The following is a 23323-nucleotide window of genomic DNA, read 5'->3' as shown; positions in this document are numbered from 1 at the left end:
GAAGCACTTAAGATTAAAAAAAAAAATCTTTACAAGGAGGGAAAAAAAAAAGGTCAGTGGAATATTTTCCACTCCATTTTCCATGGATATTGTAGAGAGCCGAGATAAACAGAGCAATGCCAGTCAGCATTGGACAGCTGTACGCAACGAAATTTCATTTTAATGCATGCCGATTGGTGTACGTTCAAAGTGACAATAAAGTTATTCTAAGTCTAAGGCAGTCGAAACCAGTGAGCGAGGACGTTTCATCGGATCCAAGAATGACACGCAAGTAATCTCCAGTTTGAAAGTTGTTTTTGTACGGGAGCCAACTCATCACACGGCCTGGACCACCCAATGCCTTAAAATGAAATGTTATGCACAATAAAGAAAAGTTGTTGAGATTCTGGAAAGGGTGCAACAAGAATTGATTAGGGCGCTGGAGACTAAAACATAACGAAACATAAAGTCCTTCTAATGAAAACTGTACGAAGAACGGCTGCAGGATTTGGGTCTCTAGTCTAAAGAAAAGAAGAATTAGGGGTGACATGATAGAAATATTCCAGTATTTGAGGGGCTCCAACAAAGAAGAGGGAGTCAAACTATTCCCCAAAGCACCTGAGGGCAGGACAAGAAACAATGGTTGGAAACTAATCAAAGAGTGAAGCAACCTGGCATTAAGGAGAAACTTCCTAGCAGAGAGAACAATTAACCAGTGGAACAGCCTGCCACCAGAAATCGTGGGCGCTCCATCACTGGAGGTTTTTAAGAAGAGACCAGATCAGTGATGGCTAACCTTTTTGCCATTGCACGCCAAAAGCGGGGGGGGGGGGGGAGTGCTGGGTTGTGTGTGTCACACACCTGGATGCCCACACTCGTAATTCAAAGTGCCGCGCATGCGCCCCCCCCCCTTTTGGCATGTAATGGCACAGTGGGCCTGGTAGGCCCATTTTTTCACTCTCCCCGAGCTCCAGAGATTTGTCACCTTCCGGTGGCCCCAGAAGGCCCAAAAATCTGCTGGCTGGCATGCACATGGGGCCGCGGCATGCACATAGGGCCGTGGTGTGGCTCAGGCTGTAAGAAGCCTGTTATTAAAAACACAGCTGCCTGCAGTTACTGCAGGTTCTAGTCCCACCAGGTCCAAGGTTGACTCAGCCTTCCACCCTTTATAAGGTAGGTAAAATGAGGACCCAGATTGTTGGGGGGGCAATAAGTTGACTTTGTAAATATACAAATAGAATGAAGACTATTGCTAACATAGTGTTAGCCGCCCTGAGTCTTCGGAGAAGGGCGGGATATAAATGTAAACAAACAAACAAACAAACAAACAAACACATGCACGCTGTAGCTGAACTGCGGCAAAGCTCGTGTGCCCACCCTATATGGCTCCGCATGCCACCTTTGGCATGTGTGCCATAGGTTTGCCATCAAGGGACTTAGACAGTCACTTGTCTGAAATTGTTCTGTCTCCTTCCCCACTTCAGATCAACGAGCTGGCCTTCAGCCAGTGGATTCACGGCTCTTATCAGTCCTGGCAGAGAAATCACAACTGCCTGCCAAAGTTCAAACAAATGACACACGGAGCAAGATTTTCAGCTCTTTTTGAAATGGTTCAGCTAAACTTTTGCTTCCCGTGGAGTGAGAGCAGTCCCAAAGCTCCTTATATATCCTGTGGGGTGGGGCTCCTGCCCCACCCTTCCCTTTGATGACACCGCCTCTCTAATCTTCTGAAGCGCGGGTCAATCCAAGCTTGATTATTATTATTATCAGCTGAGTCTGAAGGCGTAGTCTGGGGAAGGGAGGAATCAGGGGATGACGGCCTCATTACATCCTCCGACTGGTCTGGTTCTGGCTCCTGGAGCCGGGCCAAAGGAATCGGTGCTCCCGAGGTAAGCCTTACCGGCCCTTCCCCCTCACTCTCGGAGTCACTTTCGGGCATGGGGCCAGGTTCGGGGGCTGCAGTCACTACAGAAATGGTATAGGGTCTGTTGCTTGAGCAGTGGGCTGGACTAGAAGACTTGGAGGTTTATCTGTGTCTAAGTGGCATCAACGACTCTCTAAAAGAATGCAAATGACCAGCTGTCTGCAAGTAGTATCAATCCTTCCATTCCCCACCATCCAGTCAGAGCTGAAGAAGCCTCTTGGAAGCACCTTTGGGGTATTTTGATCTCCTGAACCCAGGCCATCATCGAGCCAACTTGTGTCCCTACAAACCCCGAATTTCTTTGGTCAACATCACTGGTGCTGATGTTTCTTCACTGGAAGGTTTCGCCTTTCTTCTGCCGTGGACCAAAAGACGGGCGAGGAGACCTAACTAGCATTTCCAAACTTTTGATGGTATGTCACAGCTGCTCCTGACGGTATTACATGTCCTTGATTTAGGTTAGCAAGAAGGGATCACTGTCAGTGGATCCGAAAAGTCTTAAGAAGCTATTCGGTCACATTTTTAATTTTTGCAAGTTTGCAAATCTAGACGGCATACATTTGGTTCGATTCCTTTTTGTGGTCTGTCACCATGGTCCGTACCACAATTTTTCTCTTTTTCTTCTCCCAGAGCACAGTTGCACGGTCCTTCAGGAAGCACAACCTTGTATCTTGTTTTTTGTTTTTTCCTGCAGTCCCTTCTTCCAACATTTCTCTAAACAGCTTTCCTACCTCTTGTTCTGCAGTCCCTTCGTCTAACATTGACATTTCCAGTATTTTTCTAAAATAGGAGCTTTCGCAGGGCTGCTCCATTATTGGGCAGCACAGATGATGATAAACACCTGGATTTGCTGGCGAGAGGTTTCATCTGGCCTTTCTCCCAGGAGCTCAAGCTTATCGCAAGACAGGAGTCCTCCTTTTTTTAAAATAATAAATGTGTTTTATCTCCACAACAACCTTGTGAAGTGGGATAGGCGGAGTGAAACTGACTGGGTCCAAGTCAGCTTCCGCATCCAAGAGTAAACTTCATGCCGGCTCTTCTCAGTCCTAGAACCAAAATTTTAAATTACAACAGGTAATCCTTGACCTACAGCCACAATTGAGCCCAAAATTCGTCGCCAAGCAAGAAACTTAAGTGAATTTTGCCGCATTTACGATTTTTCTTGCCACCGTTGTTAAGCGAACCACTGCAGCAGTTAAGTTAGTCACATGGTTGCTAAGTGAATCTGGCTTCCCCATTGACTTTGCTCGTCAGAAAGTCACAAAAAGGAGATCGTATGACCGTGATGGCGAACCTATGGCATGCATGCCGCAGGTGGCACATATAGCCATATCAGTGGGCACACGAGCTCAGCCAGCTGATTTTCGGGCCTTCTGGGCCCACCAGAAGTAGGAAAACAGGCGGTTTCCTGCCTCCGGAGGGCCTGGGTGGTGATGGGGAAGGCCGATTTTTCTCCCTCCCCAGGCTCCAGAGCCTTTCTAGGAGTCTCTGGAGGCTGGGGACAGCAAACAATGTCACTTCCTGTCCAACTGGAAGTTGGGAAATGGGCTGTTTTTGGCCTCCGGTAGGTGGGCCGGCCGTTTCCGCCCTCCCCAGACTCATAGAGAGGCTCTGGAGCCAGGTGAGAGAAAATGGGACTACCAGGCCATCACATGCCAGGAGCAGGAGAGGGAGTGGGGGTGGCACATGCATGCAAGGGGGTGGGGCGCATAGAATTATGGATGTGGGCACGCGTGTGTGACCCTCCCTGCCCCTCCCCTTCCTGGCACGTGATGGTAAAAAGGTTAGCCATCACTGTCACATGACTCAAGTACACTACAACCGTCATAAATACGAGTCAGTTGCCATGCACCCGAATTTTCATCATGTTTCCATGGGGAAGTTTCAACGGTCGTTAAGTGTGAGAAAAGTCCCTTTTTCCTGTGCCGCTGTAACTTTGAACGGTCACTAAACGAATGGTTGGTTGCAAGTCAAGGATTACCTGCAATCTAACATCATCTCAGGTCAGTGGTGGGTTGTTGCTGGTTTAACAACTGGTTTGGTAAGAGCGTGCACCTAAGGCGCTTGTGCACAGAGCTGAAAATGGAGCATTTAGAAGCTCAGCGACTTATCTTCCAAGTCAGCAACGGTACGTAGAACAGAAAGGGAGGTGGAGGAATCAGCTGTGCCGCGCGATTGAGATGAGCTACAGAGGAGGAAATAAAGGACAGGATTGTTGTGACTCAGGCCCAACAAGTAGTAATAAACTCAGACCGTGAAAAAAAAAACTTTATTTGAACAGCTGAGAATTACTTCATTCGCATCATTGTTCAACTCAAATTAAAACAAATGCCTCCCAACACAAATTCCTCAGTTATCTCGCAAATCTTGGTCCAATTAGGCAAACTGCCAAAGGCCTTTCCTGGCAAATGTTCAGAAGTCACAAAAATAAAGACGCAGATGAAGCAGAAGCTTAAACACCGGTGCTGGTCTTTTTTAAGCCTTATGGGAGGGGCCAATCATCTCTTGGCCCTACTCCCGAGTCGTCCTTTTTGCTTGAGCTGCTCTTGCCTTCTGGCAGCTCTTCTCATGCCTGCATTAGGCACAGGCTCCTCCTGTTCCTCTGCCTCACTACTATCAGTCTCTGGAGGCTCTGGAGTCCGCACCTCACTTTTATTTATTTATTTATTATTTAAATTTTTTATACCGCCCTTCTCCCGAAGGACTCAGGGCGGTTCACAGCCAGATGAAAAATACACAATACACTATAAATACGATTAAAACACAATTAAAAAACTTATTAAATTGGCTAAGATTAAAAATTTAGAATAAAAACCCATTAAAAACCCATAGATTTAAAAACTAACCCAGTCCAGCGCAGATGAATAAGTGAGTTTTAAGCTCGCGGCGAAAGGTTCGGAGGTCCGGAAGTTGACGGAGTCCTGGGGGGAGTTCGTTCCAGAGGGCGGGAGCCCCCACAGAGAAGGCCCTTCCCCTGGGCGTCGCCAGACGACACTGTCGCACCGACGGCACCCTGAGGAGTCCCTCTCTGTGAGAGCGCACGGGTCGGTGAGAGGTATTCGGTAGCAGCAGGCGGTCCCGTAAATAGCCCGGCCCTATGCCATGGAGCGCTTTGAAGACTTCCCGATGGCCCTGGCCCCACCTCAACCTTATCGCTGTCTGATTCCTTTGCCAGCTCCGCAGGCTGCTGACGGACCACAACAAGGAGAGAGCGGGGCCAACTGATCGTCGGCACTACCGGTTCCCCCAAACAGGCTAAATACGACCTCTGGCTCAGGTGTTTAAAACAAAGCAAAGTAAGAATATACTGAAGCAGATTTTGTACAGAATCCAACGCGGTCGTGAGGGAAGAAAACCCACCCCTCTCCCCGTAAAACCAGAATTATTTCTGGATTACCTTATTATATGCTACGCAGAACCTGTGGGCAGAGGGTGGAGAGCCACAGAGTTAAAAGGGCATCGCCATAAATAGATTTGTGGGTTGTAGAAAGTGTAAAATAAGACTCACTTCCCTTCCTATGGTCTCCAGCACAAAAATAAACCACGCTAGCCAGAAATACCTTATTTATTATTATTATTTTTTTTTACTATTTACAGATTGCCAAATACAAATTTCCCAATACCTTTATTGAGATGAGATTCAGGCATATGGCTTTAAATAAAACTTTCGGTTTTGTTGAGGGAAAGAAAACCTCTCTCATTTCCTCATATTTACCCTAACAGGAATTCGTCTGAAGAACATTTAAAGGAGGTCCTCGACTTACGACTAAACAATGGAGCCCAATTTTCCTGTTGTTAAGCAAGACAGTTGTTCAGTTGAGTTTTGCTCCATTTTACGACCTTTCTTGCCAGAGTTGTTCAGGGACTCGCTGCGGTTGTTGAGTGAGTCATTCAATTGTAAAGTGAACCTGGGTTCCCCGTTGACTCTGGTTGTCAAAAGGGGATCATGTGACCCCCTGTAACCGTCGTAAGGATGAGTCGCAGTTGCGCAAAGTTTGAATTTTCATCACGTGACCACAGGGTTGCTGCAAACGGTCATAAGTGTGAAAAAGGGCCGTAAGTCACTTTTTACAGTGATGTTGTAACTTTGAAACTTCACTAAATGGTTTTAAGATTTCCAGAATCCATTGCTTTCCAGAACCCATTTAAACAACCAGAAAACTGTTGCAAAGTATCCACAGAGAAAATTATATTCTTAGAAAAGAGGTTTTATTATTTATTTTACCAAACTCTACCACTTTAAAATGCATGGACTTCAACTCCCAGAATTCCCCAGTCAGAATAGAATAGAATAGAATAGAATAGAATAGGAGTTGAATAGAGTAGAGTCTAGACTAGACTAGACTAGACTAGACTAGACTTGGAGTTGAATAGAGTAGAGTAGAGTAGAGTCTAGACTAGACTAGAATTGGAGTTGAATAGAGTAGAGTAGAGTCTAGACTAGACTAGACTAGACTTGGAGTTGAATAGAGTAGAGTAGAGTCGAGTCTAGACTAGACTTGGAGTTGAATAGAGTAGAGTAGAGTCTAGACTAGACTAGACTAGACTAGACTAGAATTGGAGTTGAATAGAGTAGAGTAGAGTGGAATAGAATAGAATAGAATAGAATAGAATAGATTCAAGATCCAATTCACATTTTGCTTGTTTGGACATGATAACAAATTCCCAATATTTGAGGAGTTGTCAACAAAGAAAGAGAGGAGTTGACAATTCTCCAAAGCAGGGGTCTCCAACCTGCTGGCCGGGGCATTCTGGGAGTTGAAGTCCACAAGTCTTAAAGTTGCCAAGGTTGGAGACCCCTGCTCCAAAGCACCTGAGGGCAAGACAAGAAGAAATGGGTGGAAGCAGGTTGTACATTCAGCCAGTTCTGACAAACCGGTAGTAGCAACAATCTGTGGGTGGGCCTGCCCACCCAGGCGCAATCCCGTCCTATATTGCTGTAATTTAGACGCTGCATGCATGTGTGGACGGCGTGCGTGCGTGAATTCCCGTGTTGTTTGACATTGCACGTGTGTGTGGATGCAGCAAGCGAGCGAATTCCCGTGTTGTTTGACGTCGCACGCATGCGTGGACGGCGCATACTCTCACAGTTCCGGTGCTGGGCGAACCAGTGGTGACAGAATATGAAGCCCACTTCTGGGTGGATGGATCAGGGGTGAAATCTAAAAATTTTCCCTACCAGTTCTGTGGGCGTGACTTAATTGGTGGGCATCGCTTGGTCGTCAAGCGACTGAATGGGCATGGCCAATAATGATAAATAATAAAAATAATAAAGTATACAAAACTTGGGAGCGCACCAGTCTACCTTCTTTAAAAATAGAGGCACCGGTCTACTAATTGCCTTTTTTTGGGAGGCACCGGTCTACCTTCTTTAAAAATAGAGGCACCGGTCTACTAGCCGCCTACAGCGCTGACCAGCTGTAGTGTGGCCCTTTGAAGTGCTGCGGCAGTCATTTAAGGCCATTTGCATCTATATCACCACCAAGAGCTTCAGAGACAGAGAAGAGGAACAGCGAGGCGTGAGCAGTGGAGGCAGGGGTTTTTGCTACCGGTTCTCCAAACTACCCGCCCCCATCGCTACCGGATCACACGATCCGGTCCGAACTGGGAGCATTTCACCCCTGGTGGAAGGGTCATTAAAGAGAGATCAAACCTAGAAATAAGCAGAATTTTCCAGACAGGGAGAACAATGAAAGTTCTGGCTTTTCTATCACTGGAAGTTTTCAAAACTAACATTGGACAAGCCATTTGACCGGGACGGTACGGATAATCGAGTTACAACCACAATCGAGACCAACATTTACGTCGCTAAGCAAAACATTGGCTAAGGGAGTTCGTCCCATTTTACGGCTTTTCTGGTCACCGTCGTTAAGCGAATCATTGCAAGGTGTTTTTTTTTTAAAGTTACGGATACGGTTGTTAAGTGGATCTGGATTCCCCATTGACTTGGCTTGTCAGAAGGTCGCAAAAGGGGATCGTGTGATCCCCCCGGGATGCTGCAATTGTTATAAATAGGAACCACTTGCCAAGCGGCGGAATTTTGATCGCGTGACCGTGGGGAATGCTGCAACAGTCGTTAAGTGTGAAGAACGGTCATAAGTCCCTTTTTTCAGTGCCGTTGCAACTTCGAACAGCCGCCGTTCTAAGTTGAGCACTACCTGTATAAGGTCTCCTTGCCTTGAGCAAGAGGTCAGACTAGAAGACCTCTGAGACCCCTCCCAACTCTTATCACAGATAGTCCTCGACTTACAACAATTCGTTGTGTGACCGTTCAAAGTTACAACGGCAGTATGGCCATTTTTCACAGTTACGACCTTTGCAGTATCCCCGTGATCAAAATTCCCTGACTCGTATTTATGATGGTTGCAAATGTCCTGGCGGATCGCATGATCCCCTTTTGTGACCGTCTGAGAAGCCAAGTCAAGGGATTCATTTAACAACTGGGTTACTAACCCGCTGCAGCGATTCCCCGAGCCACGCTGGCAAGCAAAGTCGTAAAATGGGGGCGAAATTCGCCAAACGACAGAAACGTCGGGCTCAATCGTGGTCATACGTTGAGGACTGCTGGAATTCCACATCGGAGGCAAGCCACAGGAAAACAGCGTGTCTCCCCCCCCCACCCTCTGCTTCCCAGCGGTCGGAAGGGCGCGGAAAAGAAACAGGATACGAAGCATAAAAGGTTGCCGGGAGGAGACGGGGAAGGCCCAGCCGGTTCAACATCTGCAGAAATGCACTTGGCTTTGGAAACGATGGAGGAGGAGAAGCGGGTGGGCGGAAGCCACCGGGTGTCATGGGTGCAAGCCCTTTTCCTGAATGAACAAAAGCCACAGAGAAGGCCGGGAGAGTTGCAACCATATGTTCCTCCTCTGAAGCTGGAAATTTTTGCAAAATTTGCAAACGGATAACAGATTTCCCCCCTGTGGAAGAAAGCTCCTGCGTTTGGAAGGCAGGAGGAAGTGGCTATAAAAAGAAAGATAGACGTGTCGCTCAACAATGTCCTCTTCCGGTCCGTGTCTCCCTGCTCCTCCCCCCTCTGCTCTTCCCCTTTCTCTCCTTCGCACTCGCGCTTCCGCTCGGATGGACGGGCGCTCTGCACGTGCTTAAAGCGTTGTCGGCGTTCTCTTTGGGAAGACGAGCAAGAAAAAAAAGAAGAAAAAGGAGCGGAAAAATCTCTTTAACCTTACACCAGCCTTCTCCCCTCTTTGATTGCAAATGCAGAAGCAGCCCTGGAACACAGAAGAAACTTCCTAACAGCGAGGACAATTAACCAGGGGAACGGCTTACCACCAGAAGTTGCGGGTGTTTCATCACGGGAGGTTCTGAAGAGACTGGACAGCCACTTGTCTGAAATGGTATAGGGCTGTGATGGCGAACCTATGGTACACGTGCCACAGGTGGCACGCCGAGCCATATCGGTGGGCACGTGAGCTCAGCTCCGACCAGCTGATTTTCAACTCTTCTGGGCCCACCGGAAGTCGGGAAACAGGCTGTTTCTGGCCTCCGGAGGACCTCCGGGGCAGGGGGAAGGCCCGTTTTATGCCCTCCCCAGGCTCCAGAGCCTTTCTAGGAGCCTGGGTTGGGCAAAAACGGCCTTCCCCACTCTCCCGGAGGCCGGAAACGGCTCTGGAGCCTGGGGATATCGAAAAACAGGCTTACCAGCTCTTCCGTGCCATTGCATGCCAAAAGTGGGGGGAGCACAGGAGGTCACGCATACATGCACGGGGGAGCAGGGCGCATAGAATTATGGGTGTGGGCACACCCATGCGCGACTCCCCCGTACTCCCCCCGCTTTTGGCATGCGATGGCAAAAAGGTTCGCCATCATTGGCGTAAGGCTTCCTGCTTGAGCAGGCGGGGTTAGACTAGAAGACCTCCAAGGTCCCTTCCAGCTCTCTTCTGAATTTCAATTCGGTACGTCTAGTCTAATGAAAAGGAAGACCAGGGGTGATATGATAAGCAGTGTTCCAATATTTTTTTTTTTTTTCAAAAAGTTTTACAAAATTTTTTCCCCCCCTCCTCCCCTCCCTTCGCAACCCCTCCCCGACTTCCCGGAACGAGCACAAGGTATAGTTAAAAGTAAAACAAACATATGCTAAAAAGTTTTCGTCCCAACTTAATTATACCCCTACAATCATCAATTCCTAACTTCCCCCAAAAGCAATCAAAAATAATACATCATAATCATTCAAAAACAGTCTGATAACTCTTAGTCTGATATCTCGTTGAATATAGTCAATCCATTTTTCCATTCCTTTAAGTATCTTTCTTGCGTATTGTCTTTCAAAAGGCTGATATCTTCGCCATCTCAGCCAAATTGGCAACTTTCAATATCCATTCTTCTATTGTTGGTACTTCTTTTTCTTCCAATATTGTCCTATTAGTAATCTTGCTGCAGTTATTAGATTTAAAATCAATTTAGTCTCAATTACTGTACAATCCGTAATAATTCCCAACAAGAAAAATTGCGGCAGGAACTTTATCTTCTTTTCAGAACATTTTGTAAAATCCACCAAATTTTTATCCAAAAGGCCTTTATGTCCTTACAAGTCCACCAAATGTGAAAATATGTAGCGTCATCACAATTACATCTCCAACATTTTGCTTGCATTTCTGGATACATACACGATAATTTTTTAGGATCTAGATGCCATCTATAAAACATTTTATAAAAATTTTCCCTCAGATTCTGTGCCTGCGTGAATTTAACATTTCTAACCCACGTTTCCCACGTTTCCAATAATATTGGCTCCTGAAAATTTTGTGCCCACTTTATCATACAGTCCTTTACCAAGTCCCTTTCAGAATCTATTTCAAGTAACACATTATACAATCTCTTTATATGCTCCTGAGACTGATTTCTAATTTGCTTTACCAAATTTCCCTCGTTCTGCTCTATACCAATTTTCTGATCTCCCTTCCATCTAGCATGTAATTGCTCATATTGAAACCAAGTATAATTTTTCCCTTCCTCTCTTAATACTTGCAGAGATTTTAACTGCAAATTACCTCTTTCAGTATACAAAAGATCTTTATATGTAATCATTTCCTGCTTCTGTTCTATGTTTATATTTTCTACTGTATGTCTAGGACATGCCCATATAGGAACCTTATAATTTAGTTTATAAGAGTATTTTTTCCAAACACGCAGAAGGGCATTTCTTAGCACATGATTTTTAAAGGCCTTATCCACTTTTTTGTCATAAATTAAATATGCATGCCATCAGTGTTCCAATATTTGAGGGCTCGTCACAAAGACAACGGGGACAAAACTATTTTCCAAAGCACTAGATGAGAAACAGTGGATGGAAACTAACCGAGGAGAGAGGCAACCTGGAATTAAGGAGAAACTTCCCGATGATGAGGATAATTAACCAGTGGTCTTCAGAAGTTGTGGCTGCTTGGTCAAGGGAAGTTTTTAAGGAGAGATTAGACATCCATCTATCTGAAAATACGGTACTACAGGGTCTTGAGCAGGGGGTTGATCTAGATGGCCTCCAAGGTCCCTTCCAGCTCTGTTCTGATAGTCCTCGACTTACAACCGTTCATTTCAAACTGCCAACAGAGATGCCAATCTTGTATTGCCTCTACATTAAAAACAACAACAACGCAGCCGTGTCTGGAATATTGTTTGTGGCTGATGTTGGTGCACGTCCAAAGTGTTTTAGGGGAACAAGAGAAGATTCAAAGGAGGAGGAGAGGATGATCCAAGGGTTGGATTAGCACTCCCCAGGACAAAAAATAAATTGAGATATTGGGAGTTGTTTTTTTTTTAATTTAGAAAGGACAGGATTGACGGGTACACAATGGAATACGGCATGGATAAAGTAGACAAGGAGAAGCTGTTTCTACCCTTCCCAAATCCTAGAACCAAGAGTCTCAAATGTTTTTTTTTTTTTTCAAAAGGCAACTGGAGTGAATTTTTCCACGGATGGTTTAAGCCAAGAGTGTACAATCTTGGGAACTTTTAAGGCTTGTGGACTTCAACTCCCAGAATCCTCCAGCCACCCGTGCTGGCTGCGGAATTCTGGGAGCTGAAGGCCACAAATCTTAAAAGTTGCCAAAGTTGGGACACCCCTGGTTTAAGACTTTAGTTAAGGAGATAAGTGTCTTGGCACTAAATCTTGCTTAATGTACTCTATACCAGGGGTCTCCAACCTTGGCAACTTTAAGACTTGTGGACTTCAACTCCCAGAGTTCCTCAGCCAGCGAAGCTTTGCTGGCTGAGGAATTCTGGGAGTTGAAGTACACAAGTCTTAAAGTTGCCAAGATTGGAGAGTCTCTGGACAAGAGAGCTGATGGTAATCTGGGAGGCTTTTCAATCACTTACTGTTTCATCTTTCTTTCTTTTTAACGCTTTTAACTCTTTCTTTCCCTCACATCCAGGACATAAACTGTTTCAACTCCTACCATCAAAATGATGCTATAGAGCACTACACACCAGAACAACTAGACACAAGAACAGTTTTTTCCCGAAGGCCATCACTCTGCTAAACAAATAATTCCCTCAACACTGTCAAACTATTTACTAAATCTGCATTACTATTAATCTTATCGTTCCCATCACCAATCTCTTTCCACTTATGACTGTATGACTGTAACTTTGTTGCTGGCAATTCTTATGATTTATATTGATATATTGACCATCAATTGTGTTGTAAATGTTGTACCTTGATGAACGTATTTTTTCTTTTATGTACACTGAGAGCATATGCACCAAGACAAATTCTTTGTGTGTCCAATCACACTTGGCCAATGAAGAATTCTATTCTATTCTATTCTATTCTATTCTATTCTATTCTATTCTATTCTATTCTATTCTATTCTATTCTATTCTATTCTATTCTATTCCTTTTATGTACACTGAGAGCATATACGAACCAAGACAAATTCCTGTGTGTCCAATCACACTTGGCCAATGAAGAATTCTATTCTATTCTATTCTATTCTATTCTATTCTATTCTATTCCTTTTATGTACACTGAGAGCATATACGAACCAAGACAAATTCCTGTGTGTCCAATCACACTTGGCCAATGAAGAATTCTATTCTATTCTATTCTATTCTATTCTATTCTATTCTATTCCTTTTATGTACACTGAGAGCATATACGAACCAAGACAAATTCTTGTGTGTCCAACCACACTTGGCCAATGAAGAATTCTCTTCTCTTCTCTTCTCTTCTCTTCTCTTCTCTTCTCTTCTCTTCTCTTCTCTTCTTTCCTGGTTTCCCCAGAGGTTTTGCTAATGGTGGGAACCAGAAGCAAACACGTTCCAAAGCCAGCTTAATATTCTTGGTGAAATAGAAATAAAATGTTCAAAAGCTGAACATCCCCAATAGAAGACATCCTACCGTGCTCTTCTTAAAAGACTTACAGCAATGAGGTCAATCTCTAGCTTTTTGACTATATGCAGAAAATCCAGAACTTACAAAGTGGCGTCTTTTATAGTGACCACATCACGTTTGCCAAGATCCGCTTTGGTATCTCAGCTATTTTTTTAAAATTTTGTTAGCAAAGTCCATCCTTTCTCGCTTAGTTTTTACAAGGTGGAACCAGGCATGTGACGCATTCCACACACCAGTGGTGGTGAGCCTAGGGCAAACGTGCCAGAGGTGGCGCTCAGAGCCATCTCTATCAGCACGTGCACTGTCACTCCAGCCCAGCTCCATCGCCTATCTCCCGCAGGGGGCAGAAAGAGAGGGAGGGAGTGAAAGACAGGGAGGGAGGGAGGAAGGAGAGAGAGGGAGGGAGGGAGGGAAAGAGAGAGAGAGAGGAGAGAGGAGAGAAAGTGAGTGAGTGAGAGAGTGAGTGAGTGAGTGAAAGAGGGAGGGAGGGAGAGAGAGAGAGGAGAGAGGAGAGAAAGTGAGTGAGTGAGAGAGTGAGTGAGTGAGTGAAAGAGGGAGGGAGGAGAGAGAGAGGAGAGAGGAGAGAAAGTGAGTGAGTGAGAGAGGAGTGAGTGAGTGAAAGAGGGAGGGAGGAGAGAGGAGAGAGAGGAAGGAGTGAAATAGAGAGAGGAGGAGAGAGAGGGGAGAGAGAGAGGAGTGAAATAGAGAGAGGGAGGGAGAGAGAGAGAGGAAAAGAGAGAGGAGAGGAGGAGGGAGGAAGAGAGAGGAGGAATAAAATAGAGAGAATGAAAGAGAGGGAGTGAGAGAGAGGGAGTGAAAGAAAGAAGGAGGGAAAGGGAGTGAGAGAGAGAGGGAGGGAAAGAGAGGGGGAGGGGTAGGGAGGGAAAGAGAGAGGGAGGGAATGAAATAGAGAGGGAGGGAGGGAGGAAGAGAGAGGTAGGGAGAGAAAAGAGGAAGAGGGAGGGACAGAGAGGGAGGGAGTGAAAGAAAGGAGGGAAAGGGAGTGAGAGAGAGGGAGGGAAGGAAAGAGAGGGGGAGGGAGGAAAAAAGAGAGGGAGGGAATGAAATAGAGAGGGAAGGAGTGAAAGAGAGAGGGAAGGAGTGAAAGAGAGAGGGAGAGAGTGAAAGAGGGGGAAGGAGGGAGGAAGAGAGAGGGAGGGAGGGAAAAGAGAAAGAGGGAGGGACAGAGAGGGAGGGAGGGAAAGAGAGAGGGAGGGAGGGAAAGAGAGGGAGGGGGAGAGAGAGAGAGAGAGAAGGAGGGGAAAGCGAAATTATATTGTTGCTAAACGTAATATTTCAAAAGGAGAAAAAATTGAAGGGGCTTAAAAGTGCATTTTTCATGCTTTTCTTAGAACAACTAGCTGCAGTTTCTTATCATTATTTTCGGTAGTAAAACCTCCGTATTCAGGTTAAATTGCTGTGCTGGCACTTCGCAATAAATAAGTGGGTTTTGGGTTGCAGTTTGGGCACTCCGTCTCTAAAACATTCGCCATCGCTGCCATACACCAACATCTAAGAACCTGTTTCAAACTACGGTTGCAGGAACTGGATTATGTCTAGTTTAATGAAAAGAAGGACTAGGGGAGACATGATAGCAGTCTTCCAATATCTGAGGGGTTGCCCCAAAGAAGAGGGAGTCAAACTATTCTCCACCTGGGGGTAGAACAAGGAGCAATGGATGGAAACTCACCAAGGAGAGAAGCAACTAGAACTAAGGAGAAATTGCTGACAGTTAGAACAATCAATAAGTGGAACGACTTGCCTCCAGAAGTTGTGGTTTCTCCATCGTTGGAGGCTTTTAAGAAGAGATTAGACAACCTTTTGCCTAAAATGGCATCGAGTACCAATAAAGGAGAATATTTGTAGTTTAGGGTTAAAATGAAGGGTCCTTGGTACTCTCTAAGCTTGCTTTCTTACAGGCATTCCATTACCTGTAACTAGGTAACATCATGATTTATTTATTTATTTATTTTATTCGATTTTTATACCGCCCTTCTCGCGAAGGACTCAGGGCGGTGTACAGCCAAGTAAAAATTCACTATATACACACTAAAAGAGATTAAAACAAAACATATTATAAGGTGGCTGAAAATTGAAACAATTTAAAAAACCTTAAAATATAAATAACCCCAATAAAAATTTTAATTTTAAGCCAGTCCCGCTTGAATAAATAGGTGCGTTTTCAGCTCACGGTGAAAAGTCCGAAGATCAGACACTTGGCGTAAACCATGATGCACTGAGGATGTTACCTAGTTAGGATAATGAAACTTCTGCAAGAAAACAAGCAAGCTTAAAGAGCACCAAGGTCCCCTCATGGGATACGGCAGGGGTCTCCAACCTTGGTCCCTTTAAGACTTATGGACTTCAACTCCCAGAGTCCCTCAGCCAGCTTTGCTGTACAGATTAATAGAGTTTACAGTACAGATTAATAGAGTTGGAAGGGAGGTCATCTAATCCAACCCACCCACCCACCCGGCCCAAGCAGACCCTACACCATTTTTGACAGATGGCGGTCCAGTCTCTTCTTGAAAACTTCCAGTCTCTTCTTGAGAGCGTCCAGTCTCCCGCATGAGCAGGGTGGGTTGGACTAGAAGACCTTCAAAGTCCTCTTTCCAATTCTGTTGTTCTGTTACGGCCCTTTGGACCGACAGGCACAGACAGCATCCTTCCAATTAGTTCATCCTGCAAGAATTCAGATTAATCTGGCCAGACTGCACTTCCCAATTTCTGTCTGGAATTGAGGAATGCAAGGTCTCCCCCCCCCCAACCCCCATTTCCCCAACAGCTTGGCTTCCTTGGATACCGACCCCTGCCAAATCTTCTCCGCAGCCCACCCCGGGCTGCAAAGATCCGGAGAAAGCCGAACATTAACAGCGTCACAAGCGAGGGTATCCCCTCTAAATCTCCATTCCAGCCTCTTTAAGCAAACAGCTGGAAAGTCTTCAAACTTCCCTTCTCCTGTCTCAAAAATCCTACGCATCTTCAGGAACTCCCAAGGAAGTGGAGGGGGTGGGGGGGGGGAAACAACGGGGAATACAAGGCTCAGCCAAGAAAAATGCAAAATAGATATTCCAAAGAAATTTTCATCCCTGCAAGAGGAAAAGAAGCTGGCGAACTCACCTGGTTTCAGCTTCGGAAGGCAAAGAGATGGAAAAAAAACGTTCCGTTGGAAGAGACGGTGCGGCAAGGCAACCCCTGCCTGCCTTCAATTAGAAATCTCAAATGCCAGAGAGAGAAAGAAAAAGAAGAGAAGAGAAGAGAGAGAGAGAGAGAGAGAGCAACTCTAGGGGGAATTGTAATATCATTATTTAAACTGGCAGTTCTGCAAGGCATTGGAGTCTCCAGCCTGGGTGGGCAGGAAGCCAAACCCTAAAGCAAGCAACAAGCAAGTGTGTGCAGTGGAAGGAGGGAAGAGGGAGGGGTGGCGGCAGCAGCTGGAAAGCATAGAAACGGGCTGGTGCGTTTTTTCCCCCCACTGAACCGAGATGGTTGGACGGAGAGGAGCTTTGAGATCACAATCAACCAGAAGAGAGGAGGACGCCGATAGGAACCATAGAAAAGTCCCTAGCTAGTTGCTAGCGAGATGTCCAGGTTGGCTTTCAGAAGTAGACTGGACAACCATTTGACCAGAGTGGTATAAACTGTTTCAACTCCTACCCAATATATATCAATATATATCAATATATTGATATATTGACCATCAATTGTGTTGTAAATGTTGTACCTTGATGAATGTATTTTTTCTTTTATGTACACTGAGAGCATATGCACCAAGACAAATTCCTTGTGTGTCCAATCACACTTGGCCAATAAAAACTTCTATTCTATTCTATTCTATTCTATTCTATTCTATTCTATTCTATTCTATTCTATTCTATTCTATTATCTCCCATGAGCGAGGTACCTCTCCAAGCAGATTCAATTCTCATCTATCCAAGAACATCATGGGATGTATTGTGGCCCACCAGCAGCCAGCAGAGCTGGTAGCAGATTCGGACAGCGAGGAGGTTGGGGAGGAACGTGGGCCAATCCTGGAGTTTGGGGAAGGCTCAGACGATGGCTCTGAGTCGGAGGCAGAGAGGGGGCCAAGGCCATCTGGTAGTTCTTTGCTGCCTCCGGAGTCTGACATCAGCGAGGCAGAAGAACAGCGTGAGCCTGTTCCCAGTGTGCGCATGCGCAGAGCTGCCAGGAGACAGGAACAATTAAGGAAACAGGGTCGACTTCGGAGTAAGGCTTGGAGATGATTGGTCCCTCCCATAAGATATAAAAGAGGAGCGAACGGGACGCGAGCTTTTGCAGGAAGCAATTAGTTCATCTGGCCGATTCAAGATCTGAAACTTCTGTTTGTGACTCTGTGCCAAGTTTGGCCTTGCCCTGTGCCTGGAAATTGGCTCTTTGGCAGCATTCCACGTGAGATAGATGGGTGTTGATAGCCTTCCTCTGAAAGGCTGTTTATCAACCCTTGTGGAATGTAAATGAAAGTAATTTACAGCTGTATGAATTAAAGAGGTTTGTCGGGACTAAGAACAGGATGGGATGTAGGAAATGGACATCTTTCTGGACTGCCAGCCAATCCCCAGTACCTCCTTTCCTATATAAATCCAGTCGACCCTTTCCTTCCTGGACTCCAGGAGATCAGTTAAAATGTCACTCTTCTAGCCCACGAAAAAGATATAATGATGATGTTCTGACTCCAGACACTACAACTGTTCTAAATACATGTTGGCTGCTAAACCTCCAAATCAACGTAATCAACGTAATCTCCAGGAATCAGTTGACAGTCGTGAGAGGACTGGTTGTCTCAGCCCCATCGTAACTTCAAAGAGTCACTAAACAAACAGTTGTAAGTTGAGGACTACATTGACATAAATCCTGCAGCACAGTGGTTCTCAACCTTTATAGTGCTGTGACCCCTTTAATACAATTCCCCACGATGTGGCGATCCCAACCGTAAAATTATTTTCGTTTTGAATTTATGGCGCCTGAAGCCGTATTGGCTAGCGATCTGAACTGCTTGCGATTGCCTTGAAGACGGAGGCATTAAAGCGGAGACTCCTCCCCTATTAAGTTTATCGCGCCTGAAGCCAGATTAGGCTAGCGATTGGGAGTGATTGCAGCTGGCTTGAGAGGGAGACATCAGAGCAAAGATTTCTCTCTTTTTTAATTCATCGCGCCTGAAGCCGAATTCGGCCAGCGATTTGAAGAGCCTGCAGCTGGCTTGTGGAGTCAACCATTGGAGCGCGATTCTTCGACTCGCAAGTATACTTCCCATATTTCCGATGGTCTTAGGCGACCCCTGGCAAATTGTCATTCGACCCCCAACGGGGTCCCGACCCACAGGTTGAGAACCGCTGCTGCAGCGGACCTCAGTTTATCTGCACCTGAAATCTGGAATCTAGCTGGAAGCGGAAATTCACTGGCAGACACAGGACGTTTTTTTTTTTAAAAAACAATGAATATTTTATGATGCAGTTGTGGTTTTTTTAATCATTCCCCCCCAACCCCCTGGTGGGTTTATTTATTTTTCTTGGAGCTTTAAAAAAACAAACCACAATTTTTCTGTAGGTCATTCAGAGGCTTAGATACACACAGTTATATCAAAACACCCAGGGTCTCTCCTAGAGTTTAAAGGTTTCGTCTGGAGCAGAAACCAAAACAACTGCTTAGTAAGACAAAACAATATAGTGAAAAAACTTTTATCATCTTCTGCAACGCAGGAAAAAGGTTGCATTCACGCTTCCAAGTCAGGTTCCAAGTTCAAGTGCTGATAATTCAGGCCTAATATTTTATGAGAGGTCTTTGGTGCTTTCTGAGCTTGGAAGATTTTTTGCAGGCATTTCATGACCCAACTAGGTAACATTATCAGAGCTAGAAGGGAGGCAGATTGTGGAGAGGAGGAGGAAGAGAAGGAGGAGGAAGAAGAAAAGGAGGACAATGGGTCCTTGGTGCTTTCTGAACTTGAATGTTTTCTGGTAGACGTTTCATGACCCAACTAGGTAACATTATCAGTACCAGAAGGGAGGGAGGTTGTGGAGAAGAGGAGGAGGAGGAAAATGGGTCCTTGGTGCTCTCTGAACTTGAATGTTTTCTGGTAGACATTTCATGACCCAACTAGGTAACATTATCAGTGCTAGAAGGGAGGCAGGTTGTGGAGAAGAAGAGGAGGAGGAGGAGGAGGAGGAAGAAGAAGAAAATGAGTCCTTGGTGCTTTCTGAATTTGAATGTTTTCTGGTAGACATTTCATGACCCAACTAGGTAATATTATCAGTGCTAGAAGGGAGTGGGGTTTGTGGAGGAGGAGGAGGACTGTGGGGTCCTTGGTGCTCTCTGAGCTTGGTTCCTTTCCTGCAGATGTTTCATTTCCCAAAACTAGGTAGCATCAGCAGTACTAGAAAGGGGTGATGGTGTTGGTCTCACAATGACAGCGTGGGTCAGTGTTGGTCAACCTTTCTGGCGCATGGGGGGAGTGCCGGAAACTGGAATAGCAGTTCCCCGGTGAACATGCGCGTGCCAGTCACCTGGTCTTCCAGTTTCTGACGTGCATGCGCGCACAAAGACCAACTGGCCAGAAACTGGAAACTCTTCCGGTTCCCGGCGTGTGCAAAGACCAGCTGGCTGATGCACATGTGTCCACCGGAACCTGCAAGAGCAACGGCTGGCCATCACAGTCTCATATCATTCCGGACAAATGGTTGTCCAATCTCTACTTAAAAGCCTCCAGTGTTGGGAGCATTTACAACTTTTCTGGAAGCAACCCCTATTCCACTGGTCAGTTGTCTTCACGGTCAGGAAATAGTTCCAAGTTGCTTCTCTCCTTGATTAGTTTCCATCCGTTGCTTCTTTTTCCTGCCTTCTGGTGCTTTGGAGAATAGCTTGACTCCCTCTTCTTTGAGGGGCAGCCCCTCAAATAGTGGAAGACAGCTATCATGTCACCCCTAGGTCCTTCTTTTCATCAGACTAGACATACCCGATTTATGTAACCGTTCGTCTGTTTTAGCCTCCAATCCAGGAAATTTCTCCTTAATTCTAGGTTGCTTCTCTCCTTGATTAGTTTCCATCTGTTGGTTCTTGTCCTGCCTTCAGGGGCTTTGGAGAATAGTTGACCGCTCCTCTTCTTTGTGCCGGCCCCTCAAATATTGAAAGACTGATATCATGTGTCAGAAATCAAGCTGGAATTTTAAACCGTAATTTCATCTCCGCCCTGAGTCCTTCGGGAGAAGGGCGGGATACAAATCAAATCAAATAAATAAATAAATAAATATTGGGAATAATTAGTTCAAAAATGGACAAATCTTTGCAATACTTAATACTCCATATATTAACGGCAGTAAGAATCGCTGTATGTATGGAAACAAAATAATGTTCCAGGAGAGGAAATAATAATCCGAAAAATTTTACAGTGTACAGAAATATGACAGGATGACGTTAGAAATTAAGGAAAGGGAAGAGTCAGAATATTACAAAGTCTGGAATAAATTATACGATTGGTTGGAAAAAAGAAATCAAAATTATTAATTGGATTCTTAACCTCACTAAGTTAAAATTAGGAAATGTAAATTATTGGATTGGTAAATAGAAACCAATGTCAATATAAGTTTGTAAAGGAATGAGTAAAAAAAGAACGGAGAATATATATCATTGCCGAGACGACAAGCTGTAAAATATGTAACGCTATGTTTGTTATGTGTTTTTAATGTGGTTTTTTTTTTCATTTTGCTTTTAAGGGTGAAAAGCTTAATAAAAATTATTAAAAAAAGAAAGAAAAAGAAATCAAGCCATCTGCCAGAAACGATATAGGGCCGTGATGGCGAACCGGTGACACACAGAGCCCTCTCTGTGGGCATCCTCCATCGCCAGCTGCTCTTGTGGCTTCTGGTGCGCGTATGCGCCGGCCAGCTGATCTTTGTGCATGCCGGAGTGCTCGAAACCTGAAGAGCAGCTGACCGGTGCACATGCGCACGTCGGCCACCTGGTCTTTGGATTTCAGGCACATACGCGCACCAGAAACCTGAACACCAGGTGGCTGGCACACACATGAGCTCCGGCCAGCTGATCTCCGAATTTCTGGGGCTCCGAAGCACGCGTTCCAGTTTGGAAACTTGGGTGCCTAAAAAGTTTGCCATCTGTCGTGTCCCACTCCCCGTCCGACGACCGGGTCTAGGAAGTCCGTATCAGGCATGGCAACCAAGCCTCTGCAACAAATGATCCATTTGTTAAGCTACTGAAGTTCGCAGATGACACAACAGTGATTGGTCTCATTCGAGACAATGACGAATCCGCATATAGACGAGAGGTCGAACGACTAGCCTTGTGGTGCAACCAAAACAATCTGGAACTGAACACACTCAAAACCGTAGAAATGGTGGTAGATTTTAGGAAAAACCCTTCCATACTTCCACCTCTCACAATACTTGACAACACAGTATCAACAGTAGAAACCTTCAAATTTCTGGGTTCTATCATATCGCAAGATCTCAAATGGACAGCTAACATCAAAAACATCATTAAAAAAGGACAACAAAGAATGTTCTTTCTGCGCCAACTCAGTAAGCTCAAACTGCCCAAGGAGCTGCTGATCCAATTCTACAGAGGAATTATTGAGTCTGTCATTTGCACCTCTATAACTGTCTGGTTCGGTTCTGCAACCCAACAAGAAAAACACAGACTTCAGAGGATAATTAGAACTGCAGAAAAAATAATTGCTACCAACTTGCCTTCCATTGAGGACCTGTATACTGCACGAATCAAGAAGAGGCCGTGAAAATATTTGCAGATCCCTCGCATCCTGGACATAAACTGTTTCAACTCCTACCCTCAAAACGACGCTATAGAGCACTGCACACCAGAACAACTAGACGCAAGAACAGTTTTTTCCCGAAGGCCATCACTCTGCTAAACAAATAATTCCCTCAACACTGTCAGACTATTTACTGAATCTGCACTACTATTAATCGTTTCATAGTTCCCATCACCAATCTCTTTCCACTTATGACTGTATGACTATAACTTGTTGCTGGCAATCCTTATGATTTATATTGATATATTGATCATCAATTGTGTTGTAAATGTTGTACCTTGATGAACGTATCTTTTCTTTTATGTACACTGAGAGCATATGCACCAAGACAAATTCCTTGTGTGTCCAATCACACTTGGCCAATAAAATTCTATTCTATTCTATTCTATTCTTTGCCAAAGTCCTCCGAGGTTTCTCAGGGCAGGCAGGAGTCCAAGTTGTGACTTCAGCAAACTAGATGGAGTCACTTTGCTTGACTCAAGGTTGGAATGCCAAAAGCAGGTCCTTTATATAGGCTGTGGGGTGTGGCTCCATGACTCAGCATTTATCCAGGCCTGCCCTTCCCTTCCTTCTGCTGGTGTCGCCTCTCAGATTTCCGGAAGCGAGGATCCTCCCACTTTGAATTGTCTTCTGCTGTTTGAGAAAGGGAGGGGTCAGAAGGAGTAGGCCCAAGGAACACATGCCGTATAAGTGAGGTTTGTTTGTTCATTCCTGACATCCTGTCCGGGCGTGGGGCCAGGGCAGGGGGCTGGAGGCATGACAGGCCGTTCATCTTCATTATCAGACTCGGAGTCTGATAGCAGGCCCGGGTGTAGATGGGAGAGGCCCGGCTGAGGAGAGGAGGGAGGACGAGGCACAACACCATCACTGATATAGGATTCTCCTGCTTAAGCAGAGGGTTGGATTAGAAGACCTCCGAAGTCCCTTCCAAATCTGTAGTTCTGTGTTTCCTTGGGTAAACCGTGACTGAGCGGACGTTTGAAATGCAAATTGTTCCGGTAAATTCTGTCCATTACAACATCCTTACCTACGTCATACATAAAATCCCAGAGATACGCTCTGAAGAGAAAGCTTGGGATGAAGGCCAAGAGGCCCGGTGAGCTATTGCCAACAGGCTGCTAATCCCACAAATTTACACAAAGCCAGAAAATGTCTTGACGTAATGTGGGGGGGGGGACTTCCCGATGATTTATGTGCGCCCAGATGGGACACGAACGAATAAAGACAAAAAGTAAATCTGTCAATTCTCTACTCCTGAGTGAGTTCAAGGCAACAGCTT

General features: G+C 45.4%; 1 protein-coding gene across 2 annotated transcripts in view; it reads right to left on the bottom strand.

The window, feature by feature from the left end:
* PTP4A3 (protein tyrosine phosphatase 4A3) overlaps positions 1-23323 on the bottom strand; it is a 122569-nt gene that overhangs the window by 56071 nt on the left and 43175 nt on the right. Inside the window, exon 1 of one of the 2 annotated variants that reach the window (XM_058174468.1) lies at positions 16368-16389. The exons of the other annotated variant lie outside the window; for it this stretch is intronic. The gene's annotated coding sequence lies outside the window, so the exon portion shown is untranslated. Of the gene's footprint in view, positions 1-16367; positions 16390-23323 lie in introns of those variants that run through there. 2 annotated transcript variants of the gene reach the window in all.

This window comes from Ahaetulla prasina, chromosome 3 (genome assembly GCF_028640845.1).
Source record: "Ahaetulla prasina isolate Xishuangbanna chromosome 3, ASM2864084v1, whole genome shotgun sequence".
NCBI lineage: Eukaryota > Metazoa > Chordata > Lepidosauria > Squamata > Colubridae > Ahaetulla > Ahaetulla prasina.
This window is presented reverse-complemented; position numbering and strand designations above follow the sequence as displayed.